The sequence below is a fragment of the Quercus robur genome, chromosome 11 (genome assembly GCF_932294415.1).
Source record: "Quercus robur chromosome 11, dhQueRobu3.1, whole genome shotgun sequence".
Lineage (NCBI taxonomy): Eukaryota > Viridiplantae > Streptophyta > Magnoliopsida > Fagales > Fagaceae > Quercus > Quercus robur.
Window position 1 is genome coordinate 14,950,131 of NC_065544.1, and position 11,470 is coordinate 14,961,600.

An 11,470-nucleotide genomic window follows, 5' to 3' on the forward strand; every position below is an offset into this window, starting at 1 on the left:
CCTTTTCTCATATGTATGTTAAGGAAAAATTGGGTACAAATTAAGGCTACAGGTGAATTATAGGGGTGACAATAGGATATATCAAGTAGTATAGTATTTGTATCAAAAACTCATAGAAATAAGTGAAAATCATCAACTAATGACTTAAGAAAATCAATTGATTCTATTAAGGAAAAAAAATCCACTAAATGAAATTGCCAAATTACGCCCATCTTAAACCCTAAACCAACAGATACATTGAAAGATTCTTTTTTTTTTTTTTTTTTTTTTTTTTTTTTTTTTTTTTTAAAGACCTAAACAGCACCTTATCACCACCATGAAATCTATCAAATGTTTACATGAATGCTTCTGCAAAATATTTTGACAAAATAAAATAAAATAATAAAAAGAAAAAGAAAGGAGCATGGTGAAAAGGCAATGGTTTTGCAAGATTTTTTGTAAAAAAAAACATGTAGTTGTGTAGGATTGGGAAATTAAAAGATAAGGCATTCTGAAAGTAAAATGAATAAAAATTGTGGATGAGAGCAATTCAAGATTGAAGTAAAAAAAAAAATAACAAAGAGATAAAAATGAGAGAGTTTGAAAAAGGTGGAGAAGAAAAAAAATTAGAAGAAAAAGAAGGGAAAAACGGAATGTACTTGTGCCGTTGATGAGCAATTTGAAAAGTATGAGGAAATTAAAACATTTTTTTGGATGATAGATGTTAAAAAAAAAAAAAAAAAAAAAAAAAAAACTCCAAAGTGGTAAAAATGAGAGAATTTGAAAACGAAGAGAAGGAAAAAAAAAAAAAAAAAAAAGAAGTGAAAAACGGAATGGACTTGAGCAATTTGAAAAGTATAAGGAATTTAAAACGTCCTACTCTCATTTTTAGATAAATAACTGCAAACTTTATTACTTCCACTCTAGGTTTGTTAACAATTTCTTTAGTTTTTTTTTTTCTTTTTAAAAATATATTATTCCTATTGCATATGATTTTTAAGTATTGGGAATAATTATTAATTTCATGTTTAGCATAAATTTTAGGTATAACAAATTATTACAGATAGCAAAGAATACCGAATTATTATTGGTGTTGGACTTATCATGTATTATTGGTATTAGAATTTTTTTCCTATTAAATTGTAACTTTTATTTTCAATTGATCATAACTTTAAACAAAATGAAAATTTAAAATTTTTGTATGACTATTTTGTGCATCGCACGGGTTAGCAACTAATGTCCTAAAAGCCTATACCATGTCAAGTCTGCTTCGATCCAATTATAGTAAACATGCTTAGAGCATTTACAATGTGCTCTTCAAAGCTAATTTCCTCTCTATTCTGAAGAATAAACCCGCAACTTTGGAATCCAACAAAGAACAAACTATTTATTTAGTTGAAATTTTTTTTAGAGCTACAATGACTCTCCAGATATAATGAGCCTGTAGATACTCAATTTTGCAACCATAATTTAATCAAGGAAGATGACTAGAATGGCTATTCATATACCCAAAATTCATGATTGTATTACATGTATTAATTCATTCATTGCATATCATAAAAATGATCTTGAGATTCTAACAGTCGCGACGGTATGTCCGATTTTCAAACCGAACCGTTAGATTGAAAGATATCGCATGATCAAGTTTGTGTTTAGGTGAAACCAACCACACATGATTAATTTAAATTAATTCTGATTGGCTAGACAATTAAAACTAATTAAATAATTTTGTGATTGATTGTTAGTTAGTATAAAAAATAGGCTTGCTTGCATGGGAGTAAAGAGGATAATTAGATAAATACAAAATTGTGGATAGTTAAGACTTTTTTGGAGTGTTTAACTACAAGATAATCATTTCTGTAGAGACCTGAATCATCAGAAAAGGAGTTTAATTTTTAGAATAGGGATAAAAAACGCTTCTCAGTGCAAGTCCCGGCTAAAAAAACCTCAAAAAAGGAATCCAAAATGGACAAAAACTCAAACATGGGACCAACACCCAAGAGGGCCATTCGGCACTTCTCAAATGCCAATTGGCACAAACTTGGGCCACGGCCCAAGGGCTCCTGGATTGGGATAAATTTGATATTTTTTTACTTTTTAGAGATAATGACGCATCCTAGTTCATATTCTAATCATTTAGCTAATTTTTCGAATATCCCAGCCTCTATAAATAAAGGACACCTCTCAAAATTCAGCACAGTTTTTCACACTTTCTGACCCCCCCCCCCCCCTCTTCTTTCTGGCTCTTCTCTTCTTTTATAATCTCCCTTACGTTAAAGACAGTCTGAAGGCTCCTGCTTTAGGAATTTCTTTTTTGTAAGCAAAATATTTTAGACTTCAAAGAGTTGAATAAACTTCTTTGAATCCTAAAATATCCTTTCACTAAGAAGAGCATGCTCATGCAAGAGGTAGTCTATTTCTTTTCTGTTTCTGTTCTTCTTTATTAATTTTGTTTGATGATGCAAGAATAGGTTTAAGATGTTTTATTATTTCTGATTCTTGATGTAATTGCCAAGCTTAGTTTGAAATTTTTCTTTAAATATGTCTTTAGATGATTCTTTTGTTTGTTGTAATCTTTCTCTTGAATCTCAAAATCTGCTAGTTATCAAAATTCTCTTTAAACTAAAAACTTATCTAAATTTTTTAGATCTGATTTTTTTTTTTTTTTTTACAAATAAAAATTGATTTGTATTTTCATTAAATACAGATCTGATTTGTTTAAATACACAAAACTGGTTTGTATTTTCATTAAATACAGATTTGATTTTTTTTAACACACAAAACTAATCTGTATTTTCATTAAATACAGATCTGATTTTTTTAAGAAAAATTTTCTTTTTCACAAAATAGCAAATTTTGAAATTTAAAAGAAGAAGTCAAAAGTTGAGATGATTTTTGATTGATGTATGTAAAATAGATTTATCTCATGAGTGTAGTTCCTTTTCTAAAAAATGCATTTTTCTTATTTTATTCATAAAAAACAGATTGTTTTTTTTCTCTAAAAATCTAGATTTTCTTATTCACAAAACAGATCTAATTTTTTCTTAATAAAAATCACCATTTTTAACTTTGCTCCAAAAGAAATCTGATATTTTTAGCAGAAACCTTGTTCTTTCTATTTACACAAAAAACAGATCTGACTTTCTTTACAAAACTTTTTATTTTATTTACACAAAAACAGATCTGGTTTCTTTTTAATGAATCAATTTTTTTAATTCACAAAACAGATCTGATTTTTTTTTTTTTTCTAAAAAAGAGGATACATTCATATGATAAATTTATGTGAGTCAGTTTTGGTTAAGTGTGTCATGTATGCAACATATCATTTACATCATGCAAAAAAGGTATATTGATCATTAGAGTCTAGAAGACCAGACTCTGTCTAGGCAGAATGGGTGTCTAACACCTTCCCATTCCATAACCTAGCTCCCGAACTTAGTTCTTTTGAATAGGTAGACCTATACCTTGTCTTTCTTTTTATTTTTGGGTAGATTGTAACTAGGACAAAAAGTCATGTATTCTTTTGGTAGATTGTAACTAGGACTCAAAGCATTGTAAGGTATAATTTACCAAGATTGTACTTTTCTTTATTCAATCGATGACAATGAAATATTTGAGCATGTAACTTGTATTTATTTTTTCTTATTTTTTTTTTGTATAAAAAAATACACAATTTACCCAAAAAGAGAGGTGCCCTGAAAAAGCACCCAAATCTCTTTTTGAGAGCGCCCCAATTTTCGCGGCCTCTCACAGAGCCATTGCAGCTCTGTAAACCATTGTTATTTTTTTCAACACCAGAAAAAAATCCCAACTACTAAATACCCCCAACAAAATCCTTTACATTTGCTTGGTGTTGAGGGCCTTTGCTGAGGGAGTTGATGGATGAGCAAAATGGAATGAGGTCAGGACCGGGGAGATGATGAGAAGGACTAGAACTAGCAGTAGAAGGGATAATCACAACTATTGCAGCATAGCAGTGGCGGAGGAGACTTTGTGATCTTGATGATCTAGAGACGATGGAGACAGGATGATAGCAGATATGGGTGGTTTGGGTTTGACTCCTCCACTGAGGGGTGGAAGGAAAAAAATAAGAATGAGTGTAAGGAAGAAATTATTAAAAAAAAAAAATATATATATATATATATATATATATATTATTTTATTAAAAAAAAAAAAAAAAAAGAGAGAGGTTGTGGGAGGGTGTGTAAGTGCGTTGGAATAGTGAATTTCTAAAATAGAAAAAAAAAATTATTTTTTCTTCTTTAAAATTGGTTGAAAATATAAATTCTGCTTGTTTATTTAGACTCCCGTATACTTAAATTGTTTAACCTAATTAATTAACTAAGTTGAAATTTAGGTTTATTATTTAGATTTAGGTTAAACACAACAATCATATCACTAAGTTCGGAAAAGTAAAGAAGACAAGTGATATAATGACCCAAGAAAACCAATGAAAGGTAAAAAACCTATGAAAGGTAAAATACCTGAAGAGTATTTAACCTAAACTATCCTCAAGGCTACAAATTCACTAAATAGAATGGAAGTTTTACAATATATTTTTCCCTAAATCTAAAGCTACCTCTTGTAGTACTTACTCATGTGACCACACGCAGCTCTGAATCTACGAACTCTTCTATCTGAATTTGTTGAACACAAACACCCACGTTTATGAGTCTGAGATTCCACTCAAAACTTTAGACCATCAACATTAGTTGATCTGGTATGCAACAACTTCTACAACATCGGATCTTGAGTTTCTTCAAAGAATAACACCGGTAAAAAATTTGAGAGAACTTCATAAATCTACAATAGGAGGCAAAATATGCACTCTTCTCTCTCTGAAACCCACACTTAGGGTTAGCTTATAATGTCATTTATATACTACAACAAGTAGACCACAAACTGGGCTTAATGGACAAGTTTGGCCCAATGAACCGAACTTAAAATTCTACAAAGCCACATCTCAATCAGTTGAGCCTTTTTCTCGATCGGTCGAACTTAGCATGTTTTGAATTTCCTCAACCTACAACCTTTTTCTTTCTTGTATTCTAACTTGTAGCACCTTGAACATTATCTAATATATCCTCACTACAAAAAACGCGGGCTTTAACTACGTTTTTTTAAGCCGTGTTTACAAAAACATGGCTATAGAGTGGCTCTAAGCCGCGTTTGGTAAAAATGCAGCTACACCTAGCCGTGTTTACTAAACGTGGCTACAGATCAGCTCTGTAGTTGCGTTTTTTGATGTTTCAGCTGCACTTATGTGGTAAGGGCTTAGGCTGCATTTTTAAAATGTGGCTATAGACTCATTTTATTATTATTATTATTTTGAAATATGTCCTAAAGCTGCATTTAAGAAATGCGGCCATAGACATACCTAGAGCTGCATTTATAAGAAACGTGGCTATAATATTGTCTATAATTGCATGTTTTAAGTGTGGCTCTAGGTTAAACATTTATTTATTTATTTAATTTTTTTTTCCTGAAAAGGACCTATAGCTGCGTTTTGTAAACGCGGCTACAAACTTGGTATAAATTGAAGAAAAAATCCCTCATCACCACCAAACAAACTTAGATCGATCTTGTTGGGAAATTTAGATCCCGGTTGATAGAATTAACAATTTTTAAACTCAAGTTGTTAATTAGATTTATTATGAATAAAACTTGTAAAAACAAACAAACATCAATATCATGTCAAAATCATGTAGTGGAAAAAAATAAATAAGACAAGTATGATGACCCAAGAAAACCAATAAAACAAACTAGTTTTACAGTAAAAAACCTGGGGGAAAACCTTCCCGAAAAGTAATCCACTATAGTAAAGAGAAGTTTCAGATCTAGTACAAAACCTTTATTCCTAAACTCTACAATCCCCGTAGATGAACTTACAGAAAAAGCCTTCTACCTCTTCAGAACTTCTGAACTCTTCAATATATGAACGCCACTCTTTCATGCATGAATCCTAGTACATGACTAACCAATCACCAACTAGAAGAAGATGTTGGTTGTAAAGTTCTTCACTTTATCAACAATGAAGATCAAGAACCACTTGGTTACAAAACCCTAAGGCGCAAATACGCAGTAGTTTCTTTTAGAGAAAATAAGGTATCGGTCACCTTTTGCATATGTTCTCCTTGTATTCTCTTATGTGATGGCCTTTAAAATAAGCCTTATATATGTCTAGGGTTATGAGAAAAGAAAACCTACACAAATACATAAGCATAGGCTGAAAATCAGATCTGGAAATCTAAATTTCATAAAGCTCGATTGATCGAGGAGGTGTCGAGCAAGTGTCGTGGGGATAGAAAGTTTCTCGATCGATCTACCAACTGTCGAGGAGCTATCGAGATTGCGATAAGAAACAGATTAAGAGCTCGATAGATAGCCTAGTTGTCGAGAGCTGTCGAGCAGCTATCGAGCTTTAAAAAATCAGTACTTCTTCACTTGTTTCTTGGACAGATTTGCATGGCTTCAATACTAGACTTGAACTCTTGTTCCTTGAAGTATTTAATACATTCTAGATCTACCCAATTACAAGTAAAGTGCGTTTTGTCAAAAGATTAGCCAATTACACAAAATAGTGACATATATTCCTAACAAGTGAATCACATATATCCTAACAGAGCTCCCCCTTTGGCAATCCATAACAAAATCACAACAAACAAATGAATATATGAGAGAAGTCATAAATCACTCAACTCATATTCACTTGTTGAATACAATAAAATCTATCCTAATACAAACTCTTGAAAAATTTTGCAAGAAGAGAGTTTATGGAAAGTAGACTTTGACAACCTGTACTTCTAAAACACTTGAAACAAAACTCATCAAGGCATCTTTGTGTGAAACATAAATAATAGATTGCATACAAGTAGAAACATGTGTATAAAGATAGAAAAGAAACAACACATATAAGGATAGGTGAAGAAGACATACATCATCAAAGATAAGCACAATGTATGTAAACATGGTCACAAAACCGGTATACAAGAACAAGGAAGTAAGCACTTCCACTAACAAGATGAAACACATCTCCCCCTTACAAAAAATGTATTTCTCCCCCTAACATGTAGAGTCTTAGAAAGAAACCACATATTGTCCACAATTTCTCCCCATTTTTGTCATGATTGACAAATGGTACAAGAAACTAGAAAGCTTCACCTGAGAAACATAAAGATGATCAAGGCGGTACAAAGAATCCATATAAATGCATGAATGTAATGAAACAAGATGCTATGGATGACAAAATAATAGAAAGATGCAAAACATGTGAAAAACGAATCTCTGAACAAGAAAAAAATGTCATGCTCATAGATTCAAAACACACACACACAAAAAACAAATCTAACCAATTTTATATTTCAAAAACAAGTCAAGATAGTTTAGTGAGCGTACAGTAACACATGTAAACCTTGTGATGGCCAAATCACATTGTACCTACACATATATCAAGAGTAGTAAAGAATATTGTGTGTTATGTGTGAAAAACATCGCAAGATTGCATAAGTGTATACATGTTATGATGATTTGAGATATGAGAAAATCACTTTAATTCGCACATAATCATAACTGTTTGATGAGGACTATCACCTTCGAGGTACATCTTATAACTCCCACATCTCCTAGAATACACGCTTGCAATCATATTTAAAAGCATTTTGATCTTTTTTTTTGCTTTTTATTTTTCTTTGCATATTTTTCTATTAAGAAAATCATGCATGTGCATAAAAGAGATAGAAAAGAAATACCCAATTATGTTAAGCTATTGACATTTCAATTTTGCTATGCCGAAGCACACAAATGTCATTCATGATTGGCGGGTAACAGTGATAAGATGGTTATTTAATGCTCTCTTAGGATTTTCTAGTCCTTCTTGTCAAAAAGAGTGATACAAGTGTTAAGTACAAGAGATTGCTTAATCTTACTCATCACAAACACGAGCCACAAAGCTCACTTGCTTAGTTGTGCATAGAGATGCTCATCTAAGCTATAAAAGATACAAAATTTAGAAAACTTTGTTTCAATGGCCATCCAAGGTATACAAGTACCAATGTACACAAAATACACTGTTTTTGTATTTTTCTGATTTTTCCTTTTTTTTTTTTAATTTTGAAAAAAAAACTAAATAAAAAACTAAACAACTAGACAAAAATAGACAAATAACATGAAAGCATGAAAGAAAAATGCATATGAATGAAGGCATGATAGAAAGATGCGGATACATAAAAGCATGATTCCGTAAGCAGATAAGAAATCAAGCAAGAAAGTCCTACTTTAGATAGAAAGAATTAAAGAAGAGGACAAATAGAAAAGACAATTAAGTCTTAGACTTCTTTCTCACCTACACAGCATGAGTCTTTGGTCGTGAAGATGAAAAGGCATGTGTCCTAGTATGTCTACTAAAGGACATAGAAGAATTAAGATTCTCCTGAAATTGAGTTAAAAAGCTTGAAACTTTTAATAACTCTCCAAACAAAGGTGTAGGTCCTTGAGAGGAAACTTGTGACCGTTTGGACAATTGCTTATAAGGATACAACTTAAAGCAATTAATACGAATGTGTCTAGAAACACCACAATGGTGACAAACATAAGGTCTAACAAAGGATTTAGAATTAGCCAAAACAATTTTGGATTTCATACCTTTATTACCTTTCTCAGATTGAGACACAAAGACAATCCTTGATCCAAAAGCTGTGGAAGAGGAGGGGCCGAAGGAGACAACATATCCTAAGCCAGTCTTATCAGAACTTGGCTTTTGAGCACTCAAGATCTCATCAAACTTTGCACTAGACATTCTCTCTATTTGAGTTCTAGCTTGACTAAGCTCTACCTCAAGATTCTTGACCTTCTCTTCTAATGAGGTGTTCTCTCCAACAAGAGTCTCAACTAACGTTGTAGTCTCGTCTAGTTTGACTAATAAATCAGGTTTTTCAGTTTTTACCTCATTAAGCTCTTTTCTACAAAGATGAGAAGTCTTTTAAGATTTTATAAATTCAGTGCATAGCTTATCATAGGCTTCCTAAAGGGTCGTCTTCTTAGGTACTTCATCATCAGAAGAATCCTCACTATCACTAGCACTCTCCATAATCATCTTATCGGTTGTGGCAGCAAAAGCCATAATGTGAATACATTCATCCACATACTCATCAAAAGAGTCATTCTTAGTATCACTCCAAGTAGCAACCAACCCTTTATCTTTTGACTCTTTGGTCTTTTATTTCATAAGGTAGTTCGGGCATTCTATCCTCATATGTCCAAAACCTTTGCACTCATGGCATTTGATGACGGGTTTTTCATTCTTGCCTTCCTTGAGGATTTAGATTTCCTAGAAGGTTTGCGCTTATTCTTCTTCCTAAATTGAAGAAGCTTGATAATCTCATCAGTTATGAAGGTTAGATCCTCATCCTCATCAACATCTTCATCTTCATCTTCATCTTTAGAGTCCTCAATCTCTTCCTCTATACATTTAAGAGCCAAGTTTTTACTCTTTCCACCTTTTCCCATTGAGCCTAATCCCATCTCATATGCTTGAAGGTTCCCTACAAGCTCAGTTAAAGGAAGTTGATCAATGTCCTTCACTTCTTCAATAGCAGTGATCTTGGCGTGGAATCTTTCAAGTAAGGACCTAAGGATTTTTAAAACAATCTTGGATTCTGCTATAGATTCTCCAAGATTGAAGGCAAAGTTCACAATATCCATGAGTTTAGCATAGAACTCATTAAAGGTCTCATCCTCCTCCATCCTTATTTCTTCAAAACTACTAGTGAGTCTTTGAAACTTCACAGTCTTTACTGCCTTGATAGCTTCATAGGTGGTCTCAAGAATGGTCCATGCTTCCTTGGCAACTTCCGTGGATGATATTTTCTTGAATTCTTCATCGGTCACCCCACAAAACAAGGCATTCAAGGCCCTACTGTTGAAATTTGCCGCTATGATTGTTGCATCATCCTAATCCACCGACGCTTCCTTTGGCTTAATTCAGCCAACTTCAACATCTTGCCATACTTGTTCACCTAGAGCCTGCAAAAAAACTTTCATATGAACTTTCCAGTATGCATAATTAGTTCCATCAAATAAAGGAGGAATCAAAAGAGATTGTTCACAATCCATGACAACAGGGGTCAAGGATCACACTCAGGAAATTAATTCCAATTAGAGTGTACTCACTCTGATACCATTTGTTGGGAAATTTAGACTCCGATTGATAGAATTAACAAGTTTTAAACCCAATTTGTTAATTAGATCTATTATGAATAAAACTTGTAAAAACAAACAAACATCAATATCATGTCAAAATCATGTAGCGGAAATAAATAAATAAGACAAGATATGATGACTTAGGAAAATCAATAAAACAAACTAGTATCACAGTAAAAAACTTGGGGGGAAACCTTCCCGAAAGGCAATCCATTATGGTAAAGAGAAGTTTCAAATCTAGTACAAAGCCTTTGTCTCTAGACTCTACAATCCACATAGATGAACTTACAGCGGAAACCTTTTACCTCTTCAGAACCTCTGAACTCTTCAATATATGAACGCCACCCTTTGATGCACGAATCCCAGTACGTGACTAACCAATTGTGCGGATCCTAGTACACAACTTAATCACCAACTAGAAAAAGATGTTGGTTGCAAAGTTCTTCACTTCATCAACAATGAAGATCAAGAAGCACTTGGTTACAAAACCCTAAGGTGCAAAGACGCAGTAGCTTCTTTCAGAGAGAATAAGGCATCGGTCACCTTTTGCATATGTTCTCCTTGTATTCTCTTATGTGACGACCTCTAAAATAACCCTTATATACGTCTAGGGTTGTGGGAAAAGAAACCTTACACAAATACATAAGCATGGGCCGAAAATCAGATCTGGAAATCTGAATTTTGTAAAGCTCGATCGATCGAGGAGGTGTCGAGCAGGTATCGAGGGGACATAAAGTTTCTCGATCGATCCACTAGCTATCGAGGAGCTATCGAGATTGCGATAAGAAATAGCTTAAGAGCTCGATAGATAGCCTAGCTGTCGAGAGGTGTCGAGCAGCTATCGAGCTTTAAAAAATCAGCACTTTTTCACTTGTTTCTTGGACAAATTTGTATGGCTTCAATACTAGACTTGAACTCTTGTTCCTTGAAGTATTAAATACATCCTAGATCTACCCAATTACAAGTAAAGTGTGTTTTGTCAAAAGATTAGCCCATTACACAAAATAGTGACATATGTTCTTAACAAGTGAATCACATATGTCTTAATAGATCTATCACTCTCAAACAAACCCTCGCTCTCTATCACTCTCAACACCTTGCCACCACCACCTCCTCTAATCGACGCCATCGCTGCCTCCAAGAACCTCTCCACCCATTTTCGTTCTCCATCTTCACTCCACCGCCGAGAACCTCATTCTCATAGCTCTCTCTCTCAGCCATCATAGGTCAGAACTCTCTCTCTCTCTCACTTTTTTTCTTTCACTTATTTCTCTATGCTGTTTCTCTCTTTACT